This window comes from Coturnix japonica, chromosome 1, assembly GCF_001577835.2.
Source record: "Coturnix japonica isolate 7356 chromosome 1, Coturnix japonica 2.1, whole genome shotgun sequence".
Lineage (NCBI taxonomy): Eukaryota > Metazoa > Chordata > Aves > Galliformes > Phasianidae > Coturnix > Coturnix japonica.
Window position 1 is genome coordinate 73995205 of NC_029516.1, and position 26106 is coordinate 74021310.

A 26106-nucleotide genomic window follows, 5' to 3' on the forward strand; every position below is an offset into this window, starting at 1 on the left:
TTGCTTTGAAGGACTGGAATTAAATCAGTCTTTGCGACCTTGATCTTGGCCTACTTAGGCAGCATCTTAGCAGCAGATGCAGTCACAGAGCATGTCTGATTGGCAAATTCAGACCATTTCATCTCCATACCTACTGAGTTTATGCCTGTTGGCTTAAATTAAGTATTTCTTTGCTCTTCTAAAAGGAACTTAATACGCTATAAATCTGTTTAAACAAACTGTAAAGCTACAGCATTGTTATGATCTGTTGAAATCCTTACCATGAGGCAGGAACAGACCTGCCATTGCCATGAGGTCTGCTTACACTCTATACCAGGTTAAACCAGGAGGAGTGATCTATAGACCAGTCTCTTCCTCATATTTGTATCAGAGATATCTTTTCTGCAGCACTAGAAAATCTCCTTTAGATACGCAGCGTAAATACTGACAACAGAAGTCATTATGTAGGATGAAGAAAAGCAAGAAGGAAGTCTGTCTATGAGGCAAATTAGATAGATAAACTCATGAAATAAGACCATCAGGGTGTGTGAATGTAAAGGTAAGATTATAACCACTTGTGTAGGACATCTGTAACCAGCGGATTGCCATCAACTGGAAAGGTTTAGTCATGGGCAACAAGTCTCCTGCTTTGCCCTGCCCACAGCTCCATTGTATAAGTAACTGCCCTGGCCAGTGACAAGGATGTGTGTTAAGCATGTGCAGCTGTCCATATGATCAGGAAAAAGAGGTTATGCGGACCTGGTAAATTTGGATTTGTCATGCTTCAGATGCACATACTCTGGTGCCTGTGTGTATTCCTGTTGATTTCTTTAGCTGAATAAAATAAAGCAGTAATTATTAGGTAGTAAGAGTATGACATGAACTTAGACTCTTTATTTATTTTGTGCTCAAGACCTGGGCTTTTTGTTTCCTCATCTAGAAAATGGGAATAACTGGAGATAGTTGCTGTTTGTGTGTCATATAAAAGCAGCATATTGTAAACTTTTTTTTAATTATTATTGTCTTCTTGTCTTTATCTGCTATCATTTCCTTTACAGTCTTAAACATGGGTTATTCTCTTATTTCATCACAGAGGGCCTTCAAAATTCAATATCTGATGTTAGCCTAAGATATTTGGCTACCAAATAATGGAATAAATGGAGATACATCTTTAGATAGATCCATGTGCATTTTTACTGTCTTTTGTCATGCAGTATGGAAACTGGACCACACTAAAGTTAGTGACTTGTATATTGGCATCACTTTAGTCAGGGCATAGCTTTCATTTGAGGACATTTGAACACATGGTGTTTATTCCTTAGAAAAACAGTTGTGATCCCTTTGGTTGGCCTTGTTTTGTGCCCTCTTGATACCATTTTCTTGATATCATCTTCTTGCTACAGGCTACCTCCTCCTCTGCAGGTACAGGGAACACAGAATTTGTCAGATGCCTTTAAATCCTGCTCCACTCTTCCTAAAATTCTCAGAAATTAGGTCTGTAGGATTTCTTCTGCTAGCATAGGGCATGCTGATAGCTGGTAATAATAACTGCTGCTTAGCACACACTAGCCATGGGTTGGATGCTTATGAAACACGAGATAATAGGTGTTGTGTTTTATGCACCAATTCATTTTATGCAGACCGTGTAATACCAAAACCACCCACTCACAAATAAAATGCAATAGAGAAATGACATTCAAATGTTAAAGGTATGGCTTAAACTCTCACAACCAAGGACAATAAAGTTGAGAAACTCATTCTGTTTATAAATCATTCTGTTTTCTCAGGCATTCCAGCTCATCTAGTCAAAAGGACAGACTCCCAGTCAGAGGATTATGTAAGATTCTACTTGTAGATACAGGAAGGTAGTTGGATATAGTAGCATCAAGTTTTAGTAGAGATGTGTTTGACAAGTCTGTTTTTAATTTCTTACTAGTTTGTGTTATAAATTACTCACATCTCTTTAACATCTTCAGGGGCTCACAGCCTCCAAAATAAAATGTCCCCTATTTCAGGGAGACATATTTCCTTTGTTACTGTAGAGTAGTACATCTGCATTCATATGCCATGCCAGATTTTTCACCATTTCCTCATGAACAGAGTTGCAGAAGGAAGATGTGATTGTGTGGGAGCTCTGCTATGCAAGCATAGCATGGATTATTCAGAAATATCAGCAAGTCTCCTTTCCTGTAGGCTCTCTGGTCAGAATTCGGAACTACCAAATACACCTTGATCAAGATAGTGTGACAGAAGGTAGCTGTGAGGTAGCTTCAGTATTGGTTAGAAAACCTACAGGGTTTAGTGACTTGGAATTGGATCATGTCTGAATATGTTTTTAGAGGGAGGAGAGAGGGGAAAAAAGTTTGTGTTGAGGATTGTAAGCATGGGCAGAGCTTGTCCTTTTCACTCTGCAGTCCGCTGCCTTTTTTTGGCCTTGTTTTGCATACTTCCACTTGTCCAGACAGGGAAATGCAAAGGCTCTTCAGAGGTTTGTGCTCATTCTACTCTATAAGTTTAATCATATGAGCAGGTACTGAGTGACACATTTTGTCATATTTGTGGTTTTTCAGATTAGTCAGAGCATAGGAAGAGTCTGCTTCAGCGCTTGCTAGCCATACTTGACTCCTGCATTTGAAGTGGCATGTTGATACATGTCAAATGGAAGACGAGGAAAAACAGAGGGGCGAAAGGAAGGTGTATAATTATTTAATAGATCTACATTGACAGATGGTATGTAATATGTATAACCAAATCAACTAGAAGCTGATTTTTCCTCCCAAAGTGCAGAGCCCTCCCTACCCAGGCTCTCAATAGCCAGCCTGTTTCACAACTGAACTTCCTTGTCAGCATTCCAAAGCACATAAAGCACTTGGTAGCATTTTTATTCTGCTTTTTCTTGTATGTCTTACAGGTTGTCTGCTCTGCTTAGATGCTGAGGGGCATGTCTTTAAGGGTCCATCAAGCAAACCTGACTGTACTGTCTTTGCTTTAAGAGGAGCATACACCAAGCACACGCTGGGGCACAGAAAGTTATAATATCAGGGCTATATTTACTAGCATTTGTTATGTTAGTATTCTCCTGCTTGTGGTTATCCTGTTGCATGGCACAGAAACTTAGCAGCAAAAAGTTCTGTTAAAAAACAAAAAAACCCACACACAAAAGTTAAAAACGAGATTTGCATGAGGTAATTTTATTGTCCTTGTTAATCACGTCTTCAGCTTTCTTTTCAAAGTTACTTTTATTTTCATTTTTTTTTCCCAGTGTTAGCTCAGCTACATTGAAATTAACTCGGAGAGGGTAAGGCTAATTTTCATAATTTATACAAGTGGGCCCAGATGGGGCTAGTTAGAGCCTGAGACTGGCCAGGTGGTACAGGCAAAAAGCCTTCCAGCATTTGAGATCGGCTATCGCAGTGGAGGAGCTGGTGGCATCAAAGATTGCAAAGTTCTCGTGGTATGGTTTTCTTTCTTTGATTTCTGCGTGAGTTGTTGTATAATGTAAGCTTGATTTGTGTGTTTTCATGTACTGGGGGAGATGTGTGAAGGAGTGGTTACGTTAAAGAAAAAGCTTTCTTTTAAAGAAAAAACACCATCTAGTTACTCTAACATTGTAGCTCTGGTTGATCCTGAAATAGTCAGCAGCGTGCTTCTCAGAGTGGAAGGAAAAACAAGGCTCTCCTGTGAATTGGAGCTGTATGGAAGAGCCACTAACTGAAGATTTCCTTGCAAAGGAGAATGCAGGATTGTGTTGTGCTTTTGCTAGGCTGTAGATCTGAAGTGAAGGCTTTGACAATACTAACAAGGTGTGCAAAGGGAAATCTTTATCAGGGAACTTGTTCATGGATATGGTTAAAACGAACTTGGAAACCTTTGAAGGTTTAGTTTTTGTGTAGAAGATGGCAGAATATTATACTCTTCTAACAAGCATATATCATTTCATTGCTATTTACACCGCTCCTTGATCATGCTTCCCCAGTTCTGAACTATCTTTATGTATGTAGCTGTCAGAGAAGACTTCCATTTGCTCCCTTACATCAGACAAAGACTCTAAGCAGGACAGATTCTGATTGTTGACTCTGAGAGTAGATTTTAGCCCATTTTACATAGATCAGATTTGGCACGTTATCCTATCCCAAGTGTCTGTTCAGTGAAAAACATGCAATTCTCGGTTCTTCCTGTTGTTTTGTTTGCCAGCAACCTGGCAAGCAAAACTCTTTTCAACTCCTGACCTGGCCGATGGCTATTTGAGGGCATAGAAAAAGGGAAAACAAATAGCGGTTAGTGATTTTTGGACTAGTCTAATTGTGTAAGGACTGAGAGTCATACGCAGTAATTCATTATCACACTGAAGAAGCGTGTTGAACTAACCACCGCACCTTTTCTATAGCTGTGGGTTATAGACTTCATTTTTGGCCATAGTGGGAAGCATTTTCTCAAGAAGGACAATAAGATTGTTAAAAGATGTGGGAGTAGGTCAGCTGGTGCCTACTATACAGACCTGTAGCCGTAAGAGTCTTTCTTTCACTTGATAGCGATCTGGCTGTAGTGTCGTTGTGTGAAACCCATGGTGATGCTGAAAGCAGCGTGAATTGTATACATCCTGTACATCAGTTTCACTGTCTTTAAAAAATGAAGTTTTTCTTTTTTTTTTTTTTTTTCTTTTCCCCCTTCCTTTGAAGTTTTAAAGCAGAACTTGCTGCTGACCCACTTTTGCTAACAGTTCTCTTAACTAACCCCTGTACTCGCTTATACTGTTTTTTTTTTCTCCTCTTCCACCCACTGTCTGTCTAGCCTGGTTTAAAATTTTTATATATGTACTTTTAAAAAATTGATTAGTTGGAGAGCTGCCCGTTCTTCTGCGCCGTATAATAAGGATTTAAAAACTGCACGCTGAATTCTGTATAGTGTAATTAAAACTGACCCAGATTTGGACCTGAGAACACCAGGACTTAGCCAAACTTGCCATGAGCTGAGTTCTGATGGCAGATGGGAGCTAATGAGGACACACTACACTCCAGAATTTCCCAGCTGCTTGGCCCCTTTTTGTACAAACAAGGTTTGGAGTGAAGTCCCAATCCCAAGAGCACGTTCAAGCAAATGTACTGCACCCAGTGTTTTGGGAAACAGGGCTGTGCTGTCAGGCTGTTTCAGAAAAATGTTAAGGCATTATTTCCAAAGGGCTTTTGCTGTGTATTCCCCTGTTACGCATATGCTGTCTTCCAGCTTCCATGTTATCGTAGACTGTGTATGACCATGTGATTCACAGTCTGTCTGAATATCCTCTCCTGAATTCTGCTAGGGAACTTCCACCTTAATTTAATAGAGTGTTAAAATCCCAAAGTACCGGGTCTTCATTTGACCTGTGGTTCCCTTCATTGGGTTCAGTGTCCTGGGACTGTTGAGGCAGATGTAATTGATTCCATTTGAAGCAGCTGTAGCTGGCATGTGGTCTCTCAGATTGCTAGCACCTGCTTGGGTATTTTTTTTCTGGTTGTGTTTTTTGTTTGTTTGTTGATGAATAGAAGTAGTGCCAAAACCAGCGTTGGTCTTGGAGCTGATAAAGCATTAGAGGTCTGTATCTCACTTCCCTCCTAGTCTAGCTGCCTCATTACCGGTGCCTGCAGTAATGTCGGTGGCAGCGAACACGAACAGCTTTCCATCTCTCCTTCCTGTTCAAGCCAATGCCCTGCCACTATAGATTCCCTTCTTCGTAATCAGTGGGACTTAATTGTGCTCAGGTGTGCAGAGTGTTTGTGCACTCCTTAGAAAATGGGGCAGCCCATGGTTTGCTGTATTAATGCATGTACCAAATCTATCTGGCACAGCAAAGTTACTTTTCATGTTTAACAGATGACCAAACAGTCCCAAATAGTCTCTTCAGTATTTCTGTTCTCTTCCTCTGGTGTTGTGTCCCCAGACATCAGTTAAAATGTTGCTTCTACAGTCAAAGTTTTAATAGGGTAAGATTTCAAAAGGGACTGTGAATCACTTGGTTGCCTTCCTGTATCATGTGATTTATCATAATCAGAGTTCAAATTAAACACGATGGTGCACTTGGTCAAATACAGTAACACACAGCAGTGTGGTTTTCAATATCATATTACAGGATGGCATATTGAAACATTAATTTTTCTAATATATCCCTCCACTGACTTCCCCTCACTTTGTGCATGAAGTTTATGTGCCTTTTGTCTTGTCTCTCTGCAGTCCTGCAGGAGAGATAAGGGCTGTATTAAGGTTCTTAATTCCATCTGTTTTTGTCTTCTCCATTTTCCCCACAGCTCATTTCTTGCTCTTTGCTTCCACAAGTTTAGTTCACATTTCAAGGCTGCTGTTCTCTACTTTGTCTTGCAAGGTGCCACTCCATTGTGGGGTTCTGACAGTGGAAAAGAGTGTATTTCTTAGTATAAGTGTAATTATGAACTCCTACTTTGTTTATTTGAAGCGGCTTTGAAAGCTGCTTTTGCATGCAATTAAGAGTCTAAAGCTGATTTTCTTCTCTCCTTTTAGCCTGCATCTCTTATTTTTATCAGGTATGAGGAGATGATGCAATCTGCCTGTGGATATCTGTGATAGAAGCAAGTTCTTTCCTTCTCTGGAACAGTCCATAGTTAAAGAGTCAGTCTGCAGGTCTCTTCATTTTGGTGAGCTCAGGCATTTGAGGTGTCTAGTAGTGACTTCCTCAGGGTCTGATAAATGCTTCCCTTTCAGCAGAAGGGAAATGGCAGTTGAAATGTATAAGATGATGGTATTTTGTTCTTTTTTTTCATTGAGTGTAGTACAGAGCAGATGCTTCTCTTTGTTTTTAAAGCACAGAAGACAAATACTTCAGATGTAGTGAAATTCACTTTTAAGTTGTTTTCTGTCATTAGGTACAGGTTATATGGGGTGGTTTAGGACCATGTCTGTGATTCTGCTGAATGTCTTTGAATGTTGTCAAGTAAAGGCACGGAGGAAGATGAATGCTAGAATTTCAGTTGCTCCAGAATCACTTATTTATAAATAGAGTAAGACGATGTCTCAGCTTGATTTTTCTGATGTCCCGTGGTGATCTGTTACATGTTGTTTGTTTGAGGGCTTGCTTTGTTTCTACCCATATTTACGCTTTGCTACTCCATTCTTGTTACTCACTAAAAAAATGCCTACCAATAAAAACATCTGTTCCCTGTGGTAGCACTTATAGCTCGCTGTAGTCTGGAAGTGACGCAACTGCAGATCCTATCTAATGAATAAAGCTTGAGCCATCATTCTAGAGGAGAAACTAATTGTTTCTTAATTTAAGCCTTAGCAAGGAGTGTGGCCCTCAAGGTTTGGGAATGTTTCTGTAAAGCATTGTTGCTATAAGTAGCTACCGTTGTGAATAAAATGATGGAGAATAAATATGAAGTATGTACGAGTGCCCAGCATTCTTGTTAAGATAGTAGGAGTATGGAAGGGAAGCTGTTCTTGAGACCACAGTGAATACAGCATCCATGGATTTGTAAGCAATAGCAAGTCAGAATTCCAAGAACACTTTATTTCATGTATTAATACTTCCTTTACTGTTGTAGGCTTTAAATAATTGTGAACTCTACTCTAAGTACAAACAGTACAAGAAAATAAACAGTATTTATGTTCATACGAAATCTATGTGGCAAAGATGAGAAGTGTATAATATTTTTTCTTTCCCCAGCCTACTAACATCCCAGACACGTGAGTTACAAACTAAGTTGTGTTTACAGTGCTGAACCATCTTTTTTTTATATCTTTAAGTTTTTGGTTTAGAGAGTGTACAACCCTTACCTGGATACAGTTAGCTGATTTACGTGAAGGATGCTCGCTTTTTGTGCTCGTGGTGTAGAATGCTTTCAAAAGTAAGATATATTAGTGACTAGCACAGTTGGATGACAGAAAGGACAACAAAGGAAGTTAATAAATTGATAATGAAGTAAGATTATAGAGGGTTGAACATGGATATCAGAACTATTCCAGACTTACTTCTTAATCACTGCTGCTCTGCTTTGATTCCGTCTATTGGCTTTCTAATGGCACCACCCTGAAATGTATTGTTGAGTTTTTGGAAAAAGACCACTCGACTTGTCACTTATTGGCAAGCATGTCTGCATCCTTGACAGAGGCCAGTGGGTTAAATGGATGACAGAGACAAGATTCTTCTGTTAGCCATGTGGTTGGTCCCTCTGGAAGACACTTAAAATAAGTTGACAAAAATATTTTGAAGCTTGCAGTACCCTGTCTGATCTATGTACAAGGATTTTCTTTTCTGGGCTTGTCATTCCATCAGCAAACTCCTACGAAATCAAGCAATCAGTGATGGATTTAACACTGGATTGAATATAGAAACTAACATACCGTGATTCTGACTAACAAATAAAAGCATGTATAACAAACTGATTTTGGGTACAGAGGAGGAAGTGCTAGGGAGCAGAGAATTGGCTTTTCATCTCACTGACTGTTTTTGAGAGGAAATCCCAGCCTGTATCTCTCCGTAATGTCAACCAAACATGTCTTTGCTGGAAGAGTGAATTGTAGTGTGCACTGCACACAGCTCCTGGGTGCTTCCAATATTCTCCCAATATGCTGCGCTAGACGACTGGGCAGAAGTCTGTGCTGAGCTAAATTTTATTGTTTTGGTGTTCTCCACCCATTTGCAATGCACATAAGCAGGAATTCAGCTCTGTCCCAGGAAACTTGTTTAACTTAATGAGAGCAAATGGCAGTGGGTGTTCCTTGCTTGGGACAGCAGTGCCAACATTTCCACTTAATTGAGACACATTTGGCTGGTTCCGGTGCTTCAAGTGGTTTTTAAACAGGTGTGTAATGGGTGCTGAATTCTAAAGCCTGCCTTTTTAATGCGGAAGTTGCCAAATGAAGATCGACAGAAATAAAGATATCTGTTGCAGCATAAATATTTTTCTTTGTATATTTATTCAGCTTAATCTTTACCTTAACTTGAGTCACAGGTGAATGGAGAGGTGTTTCTTCTCATAATTGAGAAAGCCCATTAAAGAGAACAACAGGATGTCTAACAAGGTGTCCTAATTAAAATTACCCTGCAATCTGAGCAAAACATTCATTTATACGTGGCTAAGGTTGACCTAAAACCTATCTAAATCAGGAAGATGATTATATACCATTCCCCCTCCCCCTCTTCCCACTGAAAATGAAACTTAGCATTCTGACACTAAACAGCCTGATTCTGTTCTTGGATTCAAGAGTAAGGGCTTTCTCTTCAGTGATTTCTAAAAAATGTTTTTGTGAAAATTTAAAATGGGTTTCTCTCCTACCCCCTCACTTTGCTAGCATTCATCTGTGGCTGCATTTCTGCAATGTTTTGAAAGCAGACCTGGTGTTGCTCCGTGCGTGCTGCAAGCCAGTCTGAAACCTTTGGTCGTGGTTAGCGTGCTGGTGAACTAATAAGCAACCGAGATAGCAGCTGCTTAGCAGGACTGATTGGCTCAGGCTCGACTTTGCTATCTGCGACTACGCAGTTTGTGACTGGCTTGGTTTGCAAGCTGAGTAATTTTGTTATCTCGGGGAGTGTGGGGCTGCATACATAATCTACGCCGTATCCACAACTGGATAGATTTTAGTTGTGTGTGTAAAAATGACCTATTCATGCTCTAGCTATTGTGTTTTAAAATACTGATGAGGCAAATTGCATTTAATATAATTTATCAAATCAAAGTGAATGCTTGAAAGAATTTGCTAGCTTCAGAAATATTGTTTGTATTTAGAAGGGAATTCTCAGCATCTTTAACATGACAGAATTGTACAAGCTGCAACTTGTTGCTACCCAGGCACAAGCTGGTGGAATTCTTTGTGCTGTACTTCTGTTTCTCCCCGTTTTCTAGACAGGCTGGGAAGGGGGAGGATTTTCAAAAGCATTTGGCACGGGCCTGAATGTGCTACTAATAGATGCAACTAGAACTATTTCCCCTTAATTCTAGTGGAAAGAGTATCACACCATTGCTCCTTTTTGATAATCCCACCCGTGAGGTCTAATGCAAAATGTAAGGAGACAGCTATGGCTTTTGAGCTGATGACTATCATGGGCCCACACTGACTCTTTTAATTTTCTGAGTTACTGTGACTTCCAGTTACAGTGAGTCATCTATGGTTGTTAACTGGCTAGTGAAGCCGTTCATTAGTGACTCCTTCTCCTGATGAAATTGTAGATGATGGTGCTGAGTGATTATTTGCTGCCATAGGATCTCTCTCATGTAGAGATGAATGTTCCAAATTGTCTGTTATCCTTAGAGCAAGCAAACTGAAGGAAGAAATTTGGACTGCAGTGTCTTCTGTATTCATCTGAAACCCAGATTTACATCCTGCAACTTCCTGCACAACTGCTAGGGCAGAGTGACTTCATAAATGGTGATGGTTAGAAAGCTTAGATCCCACTCTGTCCAGAATTAATGCGTGTACTCTGGGAAAAAAATAGCAAAAGGGGCGCTCAATATCATAACTGCAGCGACATAAAAGAAAAGTCCTGCTCTTTATTTCCAAACGTATTTTCTGTAGTCCTTGAAGGATTTTCAGGAGCTTCTGAATGTCCTGGTAACAGTAGTTCTTAATCGTGCGCTTTATCATTTGCCTTCGGCAAGAAAGCTCCATTCTTTCCTTTTGAATGTGGGACCTTGCCTTATTGCCTCAGGGAAGCATTACTGTAATGCATGTCACTTGAGGCTAATTCAATCTGCCACTTGGAAATTGCCCCTGGTGCAGATTGTAGCAGTGGACCATTATCTCAAGCTATTTTTCATCAAAGCAGACTGCATCTGTTCTGCATGATCTGTATAGCCCGTCAGTTTATTTTAGGTTAGCATGTGAGGTGATGGCTTTTCTTTAAACCTGTAAAACTATGATTGCTTTGGTTTCCAGTGATGTGGTAGGAACCTGTCTTTTTACCAAAGCAGTCCAAGGCATCTCAAGATATAGGTCCAGGGAAGCTTAGACTGACTAATGTTGAAGCCTCTCTGTTGCTGTCCCTGCACGTGTATATTTTTGCAGCCTCCTTAGCTCTAACCCCAAAATTTTGTGATTGGAAGCAGATTTGTCTGAAAAAAACAACACAAAAAAACATGGAAAAAAAAAAAAATCATTCAGGTTAAGGTTCCCTGGACCAGAAAATTATCTGATTCTGGCTCAAGGATGGGGTCAGGCACGTGTGTCAGAGGAAAGAGGAGAGAGTAGGGTAGGACTGTTGCAGCAATTTAACTTAGATTGCAGTTGGTGTGATACTGGAAATAGTAACCCAATGGTGTCAGCAACATAAGCTGTAAATACGGCAAGAAGTGATAGCTAAATGAACTTTGGCTTTGAAATTTACTTTCTTCACTGTTTGCTAAAACCTGCGTTTTGGTATGCATGACAAACTCTGAAGATGACACCTCAACCTTTCTATCCTTGAAAAAGGGAACATATGAAGGCTTGATTAATTTCTTTTATGAGATTTGGCTGTTGTACACCATTAGAAGCTGAACAGACAGGAGGGGGGGAAAAAAAGGGAAGAAAACATTTTTGTAAGCAGTAGGGAATTGTCCCTTTGAAAAACAGCTACAACTTCATTAACATTTCAACCAGCTGTAAATTAAAATTTGTGTCTGCAAGTAATCTATAATGTATTTGGAGTGCCAGAGAGGTACGTCAGGGAAGTGCTAGCACAAGCTTCCTCTAGGTACAGCTTGCAATATGGATCTCTTGCCAGTGTTTCTGTGCTGCGAGGCCTGTGTGAGAAGGCCCGCCACCCCAGCCTTGGGCCTAATGCTGGGCCTGCATGGCCATTACAGCTGGGGTGAGCGGAACCGAACAGATGATTGCTGAATGTGAAATACCACATCTGCTTGGTAAAAGCTAGCTTGGGTGAGCACTTGTTTCCATGAATACCCTTGTTCAATAGGTCTGCTTTGGAGACTGCAAAGCCTTTGGAGAAAAAGCTTTCTCTGATGTATCATGCTTTTGATGGACTTGTATTTGGAGCTTCTGCCAAGTGTTGCTAAAACTTTTTGTCTTTTGCATTTGTGAGATCTTAAAGATCCTTTTCTCCTCTTCTTGTAGGGAACTAGAGGGCTTGACACATCCCTTGCATCTTCCATTTACTCTGACCGCAGTCCCTCCCTGTTCTCACAAGTGGAGCTAAGCCCTGCTTCCCTTCCTCTTGATTCCCAGACTGCTACATGGTAAGTTTTCATTATCTCCGTACTTGTTGCCACAAGGTAAAATTCTGGCAGACTCAGTCTAAAATCCATTAGCACTGGGCACTGAGGGCAGACTACTTCATGCCCATCAGTGATCATTCAGTCCCATTCCAGGCTGACTGTGAGGAAAGGAAGATAGTATTGAATTAGCATTGGAGTTGAACTTCAGCATAGATTGTTATAGGAATAAAATATGAAGTAAAATATGTGACAGAATTAAATCCATCAGTTCTAATAAAGGAAACAGAAGAAAGCAAAGAAATCTTGGACCCTTAAATCCCATTAACCAGGCCAGAGAGAGAATGTGTTAAAAGAGAGCTGCGCTGTATCTTTTTTCATTGTTTGATGAAATAATCTTTTCTCACCCTTTAAGTGGTGTGTTTAAAAATCCTGGTATTTCTGAAACAAAGAGAATACACAGCCACCGAGCTAGCTGGTTTTTATACCTTCCTTTTCTGAGCATTGTCCTTCAGTACAATACAGAGCCATTTCTTTGTTCTCACAAGCTAGCAGTTAAATTGTATGTAAATGTATGCAAATTAGATGCTGTCTAATAAAGAGAGTCATTAGATGGAAGAAATATTTAGTTTAGGGGGGAAAAAAAGAAAGAAAAGAAAGCAGGTGTATTTTGCAATAGAAAATGTAAGATTGCAAAACCCCCTGAAACTTTGGGTGAAGGCTTTTTGTAAAACCATTAAAACATTTTCTAAGACTTGCCCTATTCTTGATCCTTTCTTCTATGCATTTTTATGTGTATATGTATGTATACTTCTGCAGTCTTTTCCACAGAACTCACATGGCTGTGCTGTATGTGTATGTACGTAATTGAAATGATATGTAAATACTATATTCATAAATAATGTTTATGATTACTTCAAACCATACAGCTATGAATTTACATGCATGTACTTTGTGTTAGGGTGTGTTTTTGATTTCTGAGTCTATACAGGTGGAGTCCATGTGGTAAATTTTACTCTCATGGATTGATTTATTCATCATATGCTTTGGCTGTATACATTATGCTCCCTAAATCATCAACACCAATTTTATGAACCTCTGTCTTCAACAATTTTAAAGCTCTGTTGTTTTTTTCTTCACTTTGTTCACTGAACCTCAGTGTTGGGTATGCTTCCAGTCTTTTGCTGGAATCTTTGACCAAGTAATTCCTTTTGAAGTATGGACTTGATTCAAGCCTTAAGTAGAGTGACTTTTCTGAACGTGACAAAGCTGCAGCCTGGAGCACTAAAATGCTAGGAACATGTCCTCAAAAGCTGGCGATCCCATGCCTATGGGTGGAGCACTCAGCATCCATCTATGCTCTGAAAGATTTAAAATAGATGAACCTTACATTCTTGTCACTTCTAAAGAGAAAATAATTAAGACTTTTATCTCTGTACCTTAGAATCTGTCGTTCTGATCTGTCAGTTCTTCTGCCCGGAGTGAGTAGCTTACGTAGATGACGTGGCTCAATTATTATAAAGTCATTGTTGTTTTTTGTTTCTGATGGTCAGTTGTCATGATTCTGTGTGGGGAGCCAATAGTTGTGCTTTGGGCATATTTTTTCAGTTGCATTTTTGCAAGTCTGGAAGCCTGAAGACGTATATGTGTATAAAATGTATGTATATAAAAATAATGTTGTTTAAATATTTACATATAAAGCCAAGGGATTGGCTTCCTTCCCAGAATTACTGGAACTACCTTCCCCAGGAACATTTGGACTTGAAAAATCTCTACAGCAATACTTTTCTTCAAAAACTAAACGACTTGTGTAATGAGGGACTAGCTTTGCACCCTTTGCTGTTCATACTGGTTCTGTTGTTTGAGGTGATAGAATGAGAGAGGGGAGAGACTCCTGTGCATGAGCAGTACGTTACCAGTTAATTATGACAAGATGCTCTTTTATTACTCTTCCCATCCAGTTTCTTACTGATTTATTTTATGAGAGAATACTTACCAAAAAATGTAGCACAATGGGGATTTTTTTCGTTGTTCTAGAACAGGTCCATGCAATGGAGTGCATCTGGGCCACATTTAGTCCAGAGGCAGCAGTTCCTGTCCAAGCAGCTGCAGGGCAGATGAACTGATCACTCAGAAAGAGCTTGACTCTCTGTTTACCCTTTATCCAAACTGTATTTTTTGAGCTACCAGCAGAGAAGCCACAGTGTGAGTCTTCTGCCTGATGGGGAAGTATAGACAACATCATTGTAAGGATGCTGTGGAAGGCCGGCAGTGAATATTTCCCATATAGAAGGAGGATGTCTTAATTCTGTTCAAGTTAATCTTGAACATGCATGGTATTCTTGGAAGAGAATACCTCGAATAGAGGATGTAAGGTGAGAATTGGAATGCAAGAAGAGTCTGAGCTTTAATATGAGGATGCTAGAGAAAGATAAAGTTAATAAAGTAAGGCAAAACAGAGGGCATTGTGGTGAGAGGGAGCTATGTAGTAACATTAGTAAACAGGAAATTTAACAATTTGCTCACTGACTTGGGACACTGCTCCTTTAGGTTGTCTGGAGGCAGCCTAGAGCTGAGTCACTAGTAATACAGGCATTTCACACAGATGTTTTCACAATTTGCAGTTTATATGCGTAACTTCAGCTACCTCTCAGAATCTGAAAACCTGTGTTAATCCTGAGACACTAACCAGGGATATTCCTGCAGAAGGCGGGACAAACTAGCTGTCCAAGACAGTACTTTGTCTCCCAGAAGTAGATTCCTCAAGAAGAACTCAAAACACATAGGCAGACAAGAACATGTTCGCACAGGAGAAGAACAATGCAGGATTAGGTGCAGTAGTATGATTAACTCTGTGTTCCTCTCCAGACTTCCTCTGTTTGATGACTAGGCACTTCTGAGGATACGTATGTCTCTGCCTTGCTCATCTTGATAATAAGGGTAATACAGCTTTCTACATTCAAAATATATTGTGGAAATATACGGTATCCTGAGGCACATTTGAAATGGGTGCAGACAGCGCTTTGAGGGAGGTGATCTTCCTCCACTGCTCTGGTGCAACCACATCCGCAGCACTGTATCCAGTTCTGGGCTCTCCAGTTCAAAAGAGACAGGGATCTCCTAGGAGCAGCCCAGTGGAAGGTAACAAAGATGATTAAGGGCCTGAAGCATCTCCTGTATGAGGAAAGGATGTGACACCTTGGAAGCTTCAGACTGGAGAAGGGAAGACAGGAAGGGGATCTCATCTAAAGTGAGGCAGTCAAGTCGATGGGAGTAGACTCTTCAGTGGCAAGCAACAACAGAACAAAGGGCAACAGGCAGAAACTGTAGGACACAGGATGTTCCATACAAGCACAAGGAAGAGCTTCTGTGCTGTCAGAGTTGCAGAGCACTGGAGTAGGCTGCTTAGAGAGGTGGTGGAGTCTCCTTCTGTGGAGATACTCAGGACCTGTCTGGACACCTTCCTGTGCAACCTGCCATAGGGAACACTGCTTTAGGAGGGCGGCTGAATTCCGTGATCTCTTAATGTCCCTTCCAACTCAAGCAATTCTGTGATCTTCCTATTGTAATTCTTCAGCAGTAGCACAGAGAGACACAAGGAATCTGAAGTTGTAACATGGAACAACTGGTATTTTCACTGACGATCTGAAAATAAATGACAATTTTTCTAAGTTGTATTCCTCAAGAGCTTGTGCCTCTTAAAAAAAAAAGTTGTAAGAAATAAAATATGCCGCAGTAAACTATTCCTAGAGCTAACGAACAGGCAATGGGACTAGCAGCTTTTGCTATTACCTACTGCTTATTATTGTTATTATTATTATTTCTTTTTAATTATGCAAAGTGCTAATCAGTTTGATTATGCACAGTGCTAATCAGGTTAATTATGCAAAGTGCTAATCAGTTGTTCTCTAAGCACACGAGGAGAGCAGAGGTGCTGGCAGTGAATGGTGGTTCTAGATGGGGGTAGTCACGGCAGTCATTCCTTATTAAAAGAGGAGTAGGTGAGATGACAGGGGTTTTTGCTTCCATTAAAAAATAAATTAAAAAAAGAAAAAAGCAGTGAGAGCGATAGTTCTGGTGGAGTAATGTCTTCTTTCACAGCAAGGCAGACTTTTATTCCAAGCTGGCTCACGCTGTTGGATAATTTCTGCTGGAGTTTGAGTGCACTGATTTGGGCAAATATATTGCAGAGGGGTCTTGTAATGGGTGGGATACAAGTTACCCCCACAAGAGAAATTGAGATGCAAAACTAGAAAATCACAAATTGAAGGACTTTTTCAGTCTAATGAGCACTCAACTTTTAGGCGCTGGTAACTAGAACATCAGTAGTGTAACATGAATGGCACTTGTTCACGTGTATGTAGGGTTGAATGCGTGAGTATTCATGTACTGCGTGAACATTCATCTTGTATTTCTTTCAGTATACGTTACAAACTATAGGAATGTAGGGTGCCTTATCATTGGGAGTGTACGTTCAGCTGCGTTTGCTCTTTCTCCTTAGTGCTAAATTGTAAATTAGAATGTTGTGTTCCGGTGAAATAGGATCTCTTCTCAATAAGCTGTGTTCTTCTGACAATTACCGAAGATTCAGTGTGCCCATTTTGCTGTGCTCAGTGTCTAATATCTAGCCAGTATTCCTTATTTGATTATATTTCACTGTTGGTGTGGGATACATAAGCACCACTTTTTACAGTTAGTAATGGCGATGACATTCCCAGAGCAGAGAGCTACGTGCTCATAAAAAGTCGTGGGTAAAGGATCATAAGAGATGATTTTGAAGTCATTAAAAGAAAAGATTAGTCTTCTGCAAGGCCTTCAGTGGTAGAAGGTTATTGCATCGAGTGCAGAAGAAGGTTTCCTTGAAAAAGTAATCATTGTGGATGGTTAGCTAAGGGAAGTCACAGGAAAAACTGAAGTATATTTAAGGTAGGAGGTGAAGCATCAATATAGCTTAAACCAAAGCCTAAACATTAATAATATTGCCTTCTTGGCATTGTCACTACTCCATAAGACAGAAGATACTCAGAATAAGTTTACTACCAAGTGTATGGACACAACTACTTTTTTTAGGTTTTAGGAAGCTAAACCAATGATCTGCTCTCAAGTCCAGTGCCTTATATCTGGAATAGAAGAGTATGTGATCTGAATGTTCAAAGGGATGCTCACAAAAAGCTAGGTTCCCAAATCTGCAGATGCTTTTCTCTCTGGTCAGAAAGAATCCTGTGAGGCTAATGCAGAGCTTTGCATACGCTAATAGTGAACCAGTTTGCTATTATTCCAGATGCTGATCTGGAAGAGCTCAGCCTGTTAGGCTCAGATCTGGATTTGACATGTAGTAGTCCAGTCCACAAGCAATTTCCATAGAATCACTGTTCTGCTTTCATTTGTTGTCGGTGGCCTTGTTTCTGTTTGCTTTTTCAGCACACTCTACTCCTCCCTCATCAGCTCTTTGATGAGACACAATGGGAGTGTGTGTACAGTCAACTTCAGTTGGGAAAAAAACTGGCTTCTTCATGTGATCCCTTGGCATCATACAGCCTTCTGTGAGGCAGATCCTTGCTTTGATTGCTGTTCCCACAGAGATGCACAGTTGCACACAGAGATATGTATACATACATACATATATATATACATATATATATATATATATATTTAAAATTAGATCTTTTTTTGTTTTTTGGAAGCTGGGCACCAAAACTGCAGCAGGAGGAAGAGAATTTGTTTGAAAGATATTGTGCTGCTTTAGGCACATTCTTTGTTATCAGCCAGATATTTTCAAATGGGGGTTTTATCCTTTGGAAATAAAACCTGACAGATTTTGTACTAGTATTAGTTATTTCCCCATCTCCCCTCTACCAGTTCAGAAGGTGCTGTATAGTTAGAGGATACTTACTAAGCCATTAGCATAAACCACACGTTAGTAGTATTGGTGTGGTACAGCTGTAAATATACCCGAAGCGTAATCATAATCTGTGTTGCATTCCACTATTTCAGATGACTGGGCTTCTGATGGATTGCGGAGCTAGTCAGAAGAATCACATTCTGCTCCAATTTTTTGTACTTTCTTTGTAACCCTGCTAAATTGCATTATCTTACTCTGCTTCACTTTTCCTTGGTAGTGAAATATGGATAATGATACAGACCTAACATGGGATGTGGGAGGAGTGTTAGAAGGCAAATGTATTATTTGCAAAGTGCTTTGATATCTCTGGATTAAAGGAGTTACGGAAGTGTGATGTATTACGGAGAGTTATCTGTGTTATTATGGAGCATCAGCGAATCTTGTGATCTTGAATAAATTTGTGCAAGATAACAAAGAAATATTTTGTGTCTCCCTAGAAAGTGAAACAAGTGGGTGAAGGAAGCTCAGCTGCCTTGACATTAGGGTGATAGGTTACCAACAGATGACAAAATCCAAGTAAAGAAATCTGTGCCTCCTGTGACTGAAGAAGCGGTTCTCAAGTGAACTGAGGGTTCACCTGTCTGTACAACAGTGTTGTTGCTGCCAAACTCCTTTTGTATCTTCTTGAGGACCTGGCCTTCAGAGGTGCACACTGTGTACTCTGTGGCTCACTAGAAGATGTCTGCTCATTGGCATTCACAGGACCGGGAGCTGAGGGGATTAATAACAAAAAGATCTAAAACGTTCACTCTGACCTTTTAAAGCTACTGACCTGCGTTCAGGTTACAAATGCACGGCATATTTCTCTTGAACTACAAAGGCTTTAAGTCAGTAACTCCATCAGGCTGGCACTTCCTTGTGCCCAGCTGCCATGACTGGAGTGAGGGAGCAAGAAAACTCTCTGTGCCCACGACTGTCTCATGGTGACACAAGTACGTGGAAGAAACCCCGCTGACAGAAACTAACACACTGACACTGTGTTTGTAAAAGTTGTTTTGAATGTCTTCTCCTATTGAGCTTATGCAACAGAGATAAATAAACACCATGTGTGGTGCAGCCAGGCTGAGTATTTTTGCTCCTAGAAATGTTTATACATTCTCTGGTGGTTGCTTGTATTGCTGTTTGTTGACTGTAAATTCCAGACCTAGATGTTTATAATGTATACATTTGTAGGAGCAGTGCATGTTGGGGAATATGGTGAAGGTAGGACTTTTTATGAACACAACCAGATGAATAGTGGATGGGTTTTTTCTACTTCCAGTGTGGTGAATTAATCTTTGTGCTCACAGTGAAAGAGAAGGCTGCTGCAGCAGGAGCTGTAGCTAAGCGGGACGTTTTCTGTTCAAATACATGCAGAGAGTTGCATGAGAAAGACCACCTAAGATCTGTCAGGTAGGAATCTAGCTAGATTATCTTTGCTTCCAATTAATAAGAAGTCTGTTTTGCTCTCGGTTTCATTGGTGATGATGACGAGGAAGATGTGTGCTGTTACTGGTGACAAAATTCCTAATAGCAGAGACCTCTGTAACCACTCTGCTTCTGGCTCAGTTTCTCTCCCTTGCCTTTCAGCAAACTTTTCCCTCTTTCACAACTGCTGTTGTCAGCATCTCAGTATCTTGAGTAGTGGGAGTGTGTAGAAAATTCTGGGAGCTGATGAATGCACTACTGTCCTCTACACTGAATGGGCATAGCTTCCCAAACATAACATTATGTTAAGTAAGAGTTAAGCTTAATCTGTCACCATTTTTGCTGGATGAGATGGGATTTTCCTTCAATTCCTGTTTCTGTTGTATTTGTGCAAGTCAAAATGAAATGTTTCTGATGCTCCAAACTGCTTAAAGCCTATGTAATGCTTTCCTTTTTGCTCCATCTCATGCATGTTCTCTCCCTTTGTTAGAGGCAGGTTTGGCTGACTCACATTTACTGTTACAGCAGCCTCTCTCATTTGCTTAGAAGTGTGACTGAGTTTTAACCATTTGTAGTTAATGTTATTAGCTTTAAATGTAACTTCCAGTGAGGACTTCCACTATGAGTTTGCTGTTTAGAGGTCTGATATGAATTATTTTGCCCATTCTAGAAGAGTATAATAGCACCTTCTAAGACTTCTTAGACCTTTGTGGTTTGTTCAAAATGAAGCTTTGAAAAGAGGCAATGACCTTTGTGACAGGGTTGATTTTTTCCCCCCCTTTCTTGTCAGTTGTGTATCTTGCAATAAGCTGCTTTGTGAAAATAAGGAGGGTTCTACTACCATTATCAGTTTCTTAATGAACTCAAGAGAAAGGTCTGTCAAGGGAGCCTGAAAGCTGTCAACCTGTTGATGATCACAGAGCGCTGATATGTTAGTGTATAAGACATTCTCTTTTTCAGTTACGTACTTAAAAATCCAGGGAATTAAATACACTAGCTAAGCAAGGTGAAAGAATATTTCACTTATCTGAAGTCAAATCTGTGAATGCTAGAATTGAAGCTGACTGAGCAGCCTTAATTTGACTTCCCTCTGCTTTTGCACTTGTTAATTATATGATCACATTCTGTTTTCTGTGGGAACCAGTCTTCTCTTACTACACCTAATGGACCTGGCTGAGAAAGAATATAGGTTCCTTAGTGGGAGGCTGTTTTCTATAAGATCAATTGCCTTTATTGCTGCAAACACTGGAAAATGTTTAATAAATGAGGCAGGAGAAAGCTGAGAAAGAACAGATTCTTAAGATTATGGTGAGTTTGTGTGTGCTCAAAGAAAAAGTGCTTGAATTGAGTTGCTTATAAAATCAGACATCTATAGGTGGGCTACAAATAAACCTGGTATTTCTGTGTTCTCTTATGAGTTCACTGCAACTCCTTTTAACTCTTCTACTTCAATCCTTCTAAAACATTCTGTTTATTTCCCTGTGTAGTGGGGGGAAAAAGAGGTTGTAGCAGCCTGCAATGTGAGTGTGTACCTGCAAACTGAGAGAGAAGGTAAATGATAACTTCCCTGCCAAAACAGCAGTTCCCAAGATTTTGGCTTTCGTTTGGTAGAAAATACACTATGTTCCATGTTACTCACTAAGAAAAGTGGGCACAGCTCTCTCTTCCTGACACTTGAACAGTTGCGTTGGCGATGCTGCTCTATGTAGAACCGGGCCAGGTTAGATCTCTAAGCACTGGGAATTCAGTTGTTTTCTTGTGCGTTCTTCTTTTCATATTTTATTACCATAAGGAGAACACAAAGAGTGCTTGTTTCCTTCTCTCTCTTTTTTTTCTCTCTCTGGTTGACACAATCAGTGTTATTTGAAGGGGGAAAAAAAATTGCACTCAGAATGGGAAATAGGGTGGGAAAATGTAATAGGATCTGCAAATCTTTTCTGTCTTGTCTGAGTAAATGGGAGCTGATGAGAGATGCAGCACAATGAGGGCTAGGGAATGCTAACTGAACTGGTATATAAAGATTGTTTCATTTTGCTTCATTTCATTTAACTGCGTTGAATTTGAAAAGGAAAATTGCAGCGGACATGGAAGTTTGCAGTGGAAACACCTCGGGTTGTTGTACCCTTGACCTGAACCTGGGCAAACATGGAAATGAATGTTAAATAAAGTAGTGCATGAATTCTGTAGGTGTGCTTCTGAAGCTACTTTTCAAAGAGTGCTCTTTCAGAAACAGCAACTCTGCCTCTGGGTTATTGTGCCGCTTCTGTCCTTAATCTCTTACTGTCCACTTAAGATACCAATTAAGGAAAGATGTGAAGTTTTTGGTATTTTCTGTTTTGTTTTACTTTGTTTTAATGAGCCAAAATCGTGCTGATTCTTAGACATGTATTTCGCAGGATTATGTGAAGGCATCATTTATTTTTTTTTATGCAGGCCTTCAGGACGAGAGAATGGGATTCTTTACCCCTTTTTACCCATCATGAAAAGTTCATCTTGAATTTCCAAGTCAATTTAATGCAGGCTAGGGCAAAACTTTGAGGAACTCAGTCCTAGGTGTGACACTATTACAGCAATGCATTCACCACTAGACAAATTTTACCTTCCGTGTTAGAAGCTGGAGTGTTTTTTATCTAACTGGAGTGGGTGCACATTGCTTACTGACGGGAAGAGCTGCAGTTAAAATCATGTGCAAGTCAGCTCAGTCTGAAAAGTTGTCTTTTGCATACTATTATGCTGCTTTAGGCATGGCTGATTTTGAAAAAACTGTGAGGGTAGGATATTTGTGGGTTTTTTTCCTAAGTCATGGAGGTCTGAAATAATGTAGCATGAACAGCAAGTATTTCTGCATAAAATTTCCAGCAGTACAGATCATAAGATTTGAGTCTCATTTAGGAGCCACAACTCTGGGAAATATCTTTGATGAGAAAACATTTAAAGATAAAGCCTTTTTTTTTTTCCTTCCCCCCCCCCCCCCCTCCAATCTGCTTTTAAACAAGTGAATAACAGTGTTCAACACTGGGATTCAACACTCTGGTTTTGGAGTCCACCTGATGTGATCCCAAGGCACATTTATGTCATGAGCAGATTTAAGCTGTTGCCTTAAAAAAAATTATAACTTCAGTAATTTTATGAGTCAGTCATACTTGGCATGTGTTTACCTGCTGAGCAGTTTGCTTTTGATGCTCATTTCCTTACCTGTGTCCCCAAGGCTGAAGTACTATTGGTGAGCAAGGGAAGAGAACTGAAGGGGATTGATTTTGCTTTCCTTCCAGGAAAAAAGAATGTTTTAATGGTATTGTAAAATTTCTGCCACTCTGATGGCAAGGGAGAGATTGTGTTAATCATTTTTTTTCCCTTCTCCTACTCATTACTAGACAATGCCACTCCCTCGTTAACTGAGGTCTGGCAAAGAGCAATGGTATCCATAGGGAAATGACTCCTCCTGGGTGAGACTCATTCCAAAGAGCATCTCTCGAGCTCGGTATCTAAAATCTGTGCATCATCAAGCACCGTGGATTCATGCGGCCTATTTTTGCACAGCTTCTTTTTTCCCCTGGTTGCAGTTTTGAAGGTGGAAGGACTTCCCACTCTGTAGACATAAACAATTCAATCTTGGACACCAGAAGAAGAAAAGTGAGGGGAAAAAGGTTCTCCTTTTTTCTGTGAGTGTGTGAGGCAGTGTTCCCACTGCGATGAGAAGGTGCAATGACCAGAGAGCTGTAGGGACTTTAAAAGCACGTTGTAACCCAGGAAGGTTTGGTGTTTCTAAGGGGTTGGGATGAGGAAGAAGGCTGTGTAGCAGCAACCAATCTTTTCTACCAATTATTTTACCCTAAATCTTTTATCCTGTGCACTCTGAATAGCTATCTTATTTCATATCCAATAGTAATTCGAGGAATATTCTTTTTAGCAGAATAAACAGTTTTTTTCTGCTTGACATGGAAATGCTTGTACAAGTAAATTTCACAGGCAGCTTATTCCCCCTCCCCCCCAATATTGTTTTGTCTGATTATACAACCTTGAAAGTTTAAAATTGACTGGTTTACTGTAAGAAGCATTAAGTAAATGCAATCTCTCTGTTTTTAATAACACTAGCTCAGATTTCATGTGAGATCACACTAGTCCTCCAGTGTAATTAAGTTTATAGTTTTCTTATGCACTTCAAATGCCTGTGATGTGCAGTTAATAGTATTTTTCAGGCAAGTATTAGGACACCTCGGCAGCGATGCCAATGTGGGCTGGTGTCTATCAGCAGTGCAGACACCACAAAGTAATGGAAATTGCAAGACACTCTGCTATAATTTGTCTAAAAATATGCATGACAGCAAAGCTTTTTTTTTTTTTTTTACCTGAGTTGAGAAAGTGGTGAGGCTCTGAATTAGAGTGAAGCTTCATAAATGAGTTGGGCGTGAGACAAGATTTTCAAGTTTGGCTTGAAGTCCAGCACTTATCGAGACAGAAGTATGGCTGAATATCAGAGATCTTCTGCATCTTGGATTTGGTATCATGACTGTACCAGAAATCTGATTTCTGCTTCATACATCTTGACTTAAAGGTGATACAAGGCTGCATAGGGAAATGTGGAACAAAAGTTTCTATGAACTTTTCCTCAGCGACTCTATATATATGTATGTATGTGTATATATGTATGTATATATATATGTGTGTGTGTTCACACGTGCACACGTATATGTATATAAATACATGAAGGGATCTGTATGTTCAATACTAGGGCATTCTTTTTTATTGCTAAGGAAATAACATTATAGAATAGATATATAGCAAGCTGAAGTAGAGCTCGCTTCAGCAAAGTTTTTTAAAGGCACAGTGAAGACCAATAGCTAGCGTGTGGGGCAGCTTCTCAGTGGCTGCCTTTTAAGTTCATGAGCTAACTCCTATGCGGTGCTTAGCCAAGCTGTGTGCTGTGGGGACTGCAGATCTGTGTAATCTCTGGCAGGGAGCCATAAACTAGCCGTTCCCTTCCTTCCCTGAAACAGCACATGCAAATGCTATCCAACTGTTTATTTTGTTCATGCAAATTTTTTGCCCATGCAAATTTAAGCTGCAGGTTTTATTCTTTACACGTAAAGAGGCTGGAATGTTCTTTGAAATAGGGGATAATAACAGTGAGAGTTAAGCAGCACCGTCTCTTTCCTTTTTCTCCTTAATCAAAGTAACCTGCAACAGACTTCATCAAGGCTGCTACTTCTGTGAGGACTGCAGGATTTGGCCCAACAGGTATTAACTCATATCAGTCTTCTGGGGAGCTTTCTTTGCCTGGTTGTCTGCCTTTTAGGAGGACTGCTCGGGGCAGGAAGCGAAGCAAACAGAAAAGGCTATTGGAGAACCTGCTGTGGCATCAACTGCCCATTGCTGGCTGGGAACTGTGAGCTGACATTTGAGAGAACGTGCTTTATATGAGAAAGTGATGAGTGAATAGAAATTAAAACAAAAGGATTGAAAACAGAGCTGTAATCAATCTAGCCCAGTATCTCAATAAACCAGGGATATTTTTTCACAGCGAATTTGGGGCAGATCTCAATGCCAGGGTCTTCCCCCTCTTTCTCTCCCCTTCCATTATATCTACATTTGGAAGGTGGATGGTGCTGACTCATAAATTAAATTGGAGTAATACATACAGTGTATATATATTTCTGTCACTTTGTCTCAAATTAAACACGAACCTTCTCCCCTGACAAGATGATAGAAAAGTTAATTGCTCGCCCTGGCTTTAAATTGGAATTTGAATTTGCAAAATGCTAAAGGTTTATGAGATCTAAATCATGAGGAGCTTAAATTACATTCCTGTGATAAAATATTAATAAATCAATTAAAACATAAGCCGAGTATAATATTACTTTTTTTGTAGGAACCTCGAACACAATAATTCATTAGAGTGTGCAGTAACAATTATTGTATCTTTTTTAATTTTCTTTTTTATTAGTTTTTTTTTAATTTTTTTTTTAATTTTATTTTTTTTTAAATGGGGGAAACAGCAACATCAGATGGGAAAGCACCACACAATGGTGGAATATTATCCTGATACCACATCTAGCCATCTCCTAGTAACAATGCATATACTTACAGAAGCATCTGAGCACCCCTTACTGCATACATTACAATGTGGCTCCCACATAACAAGATGCGTTCCCTAAAAGTTGGGGGCTGTTTCCCCCCTTTGCAGCATGGAAAAGAAGGGTGGCTCTATAGAAAAAGGGGAAGTGATTAAACTGCTCCTGCTTTTTCCCTTTTTCCAGACTCTTCCCTTCCCATTTTATTATTCTCTTCCTATTATCCTCTCCCTTTCTGGGTCCAAGATTGGTAAGATTTCAGTGTAAAAACAACTCAGTAATGCACGGGCCTTTCTGTGAAGCTGGCCTGAGTTTTGTGCAGGGGAAGCCTGGGCTGCAATGGATTTTGTTACTAGTTTTTGAGTTACGTTACGAACATCTCTCACAGCTCTAATCTTTACATAACCCATTTCTGCCTACTATATAAAGAGCACTTCAGGCACAGTATGAAACTTAGTTATTATTTGAAGAAGGAGGTGTTATGCTAGCTCAGCATGCATTTCTTATATGCAAACATTAATACACAAGGAATGCAATTATTATATATACCTGCACTCTTGTAGAGCCTGTCAAGGTGCAGATTCCTTAGTCA

General features: G+C 39.9%; 1 protein-coding gene across 6 annotated transcripts in view; it reads left to right on the forward strand.

Moving 5' to 3' along the window:
* Window positions 1-26106, forward strand: part of ZBTB20 (zinc finger and BTB domain containing 20) — a 447669-nt gene that overhangs the window by 75105 nt on the left and 346458 nt on the right. For all 6 annotated transcript variants that reach the window (XM_015875890.2, XM_015875884.2, XM_015875917.2 and 3 more), the window contains one exon: window positions 12037-12158. The gene's annotated coding sequence lies outside the window, so the exon portion shown is untranslated. The remainder of the gene's footprint in view (window positions 1-12036; window positions 12159-26106) is intronic.